Source organism: Molossus molossus, unplaced genomic scaffold, assembly GCF_014108415.1.
Source record: "Molossus molossus isolate mMolMol1 unplaced genomic scaffold, mMolMol1.p scaffold_m16_p_15, whole genome shotgun sequence".
In the NCBI taxonomy this organism is placed as follows: domain Eukaryota; kingdom Metazoa; phylum Chordata; class Mammalia; order Chiroptera; family Molossidae; genus Molossus; species Molossus molossus.
The window spans coordinates 61,741,328-61,743,611 of NW_023425350.1; positions in this window are offsets into that span (position 1 = coordinate 61,741,328).

Sequence of the window (2,284 nt, forward strand, 5' to 3'; positions counted from 1 at the left end):
TTCATCTCATGGGACACAAAAAGTAATTACTAAAATTCTGCGGCACACCAAAAATATATCTTTTGCCTATAAGTTTGATTGATTTACTGCCCCACCCCCACATAGTAATTATTTACCCTTTATGCTCCAAAGTGACTTTTTAAAAAATCAGGTGCTTATATTTGTATATAAGGATTTCTGGTAACAAGAATTAGCCAATCAGACACAAACGTATTTTGTGATGTAATCAATAAGATGCAACTCCATTGTATGACCTATATATTTATGGTTCAAGACAGAGCTTTCACAGTGGATGGCTATTATTGTGTTGCTTATTGTCATTTTTTTATTTGACAATCTAAGGGAAAAGTGGTCAGTACTCCTAACTAAATAGTCAGGTATTACATGTTTTAAAATTCTTGCAACACACTGGTTAAAAATTGCTGACATAGGTATGATGAAGAAGAACCAAAACCTAAGAATCTACATGTAAATTATGTTAAGAATAATAAAGTTGCTGACATACAGGCAATTTTTATACTTTTTTATAGTTTTATAAAGTCAACATAAACACTGAATTATTGAATAGTGAACCACTACTCCTGGGGAAATACAGGGTTAGGCTCCCATGAACCTCTGGTAACAACATTTTCATTGACCAATCAGTACGTGATCTTGACTTTTGTGTATTACTTTTTAAAGACACAATGTTCGATACATATATTTTGAACTACCAACTTTGAACTCACAGAAAATAGCACTGTAGCTCACACCTAAATAAAACTTATCTAAGACATATGTTTTCTCTGTGAGGACTTCTTGTGCTTGAGAATACCAGAGAGCATTTTAGCACTACATTTGGGGGTCAGTTTAAATAGCCAAAGCACAAAAACAGAATAAAAACTGAAAAAACCTTGACACTAAATAGACCACATGAAAAAGAATACTTATTTACATTATGAGAGCCAAAACAGGGCAGAGAATTTCCTGTTTTGTTTTGTTTTTAACCTCAGCTGTAAACATATGTACTGGTTACTCAAAAATTTCCCCACTCTGCACATGCCTATAAATAATTGTAAAAGTGCTATGACTATTGATTTTGGGGTTATAAACTAATTTTAGTGGAGAGATGAAATCACAGCTGTGGAATCCTTTAATAATGAGAATAGACTGCCTATGGAAGAGTTCTGTAGAGAAACCAATTTGAAAGAGAACTCAGTGGTTTCATTTTGACACATTTAGAGTTCCAGGAGAAGTTCTTTTTGGCATTTTATACTTTTGAGACAAGTTCCCTAGTAAGAGAATAAACGGGGAAAATGTTGGGATGAGTTGTCATAGCAGATGTAATTGATGATGCACCAAATTATATAGAAAAGTCATTTGGAGGAAAAGATTGGGGAAAGAAGCACAAGTTTTGCTAAGAAATTATAGCACCAATTAATCAAACATGTTAATTACTTTATTAAAGAGAGAGCATAATATTTAGACTGTGAAACTTGCCTGTATTAATAGACAATGTTCAGAATTGGCAAGAAAAACAAGGCATATAAATTTATTGGGCTTTTATAATGATTGGTTTATAGTCTGCCATCTCTATATTTCCTCTACCATTGTCAATTAGATCCATCAAGGTCTCTCATTTTCCATATGCTTTCCACACCATTTCTGAATGTGGCAGAAAAAATGGCAGTATTTTAGCTTATTTAGTTCAACTGTGATGGGGCTTAACATTAAATATGTCCATGTTCATTTTCCTAATGCTGAAATTAGTGTTTCCCATTAGCTTGGTGATTTTATCATATTGTTATGATATTATCTATAACAGAATTTCAAATCCCATATCTCAAGGTCTTGGATTTCTGGTTATTCCCAGGATCCTGAAAACTGTTCTTTTAAATTTTGTAGTTTTCTTCCGGGGCATATGTCAATGGCTTGTGTCATGTTAGCCAGTAATAGAACTTGCAGCAAACACTACCTTCCTGTCACTACATCTAGTATTGCTAAACCCCACGATTCTTTACTATCACATGCTCATCTCATATTTAGGGATTTTCCATTATTTTACATACTAATATTACATGTTACGATTGAACACTGCTATAACCTTTGAACATTGAAAGGAAGCTATTGAGCCACTTCTGTATTTTTATTTGTTTATTTATTGATTTAAAGACAGAAAGGATAATAATTTGTTGTTTCACTTATTTATTCATTCATTGGTTGATTCTTGTATATGCCCTGAACAGGGATCGACCTGCAACCTTGGTGTACTGGGACAATGCCCTAATCAACTGAGCTACCTGGT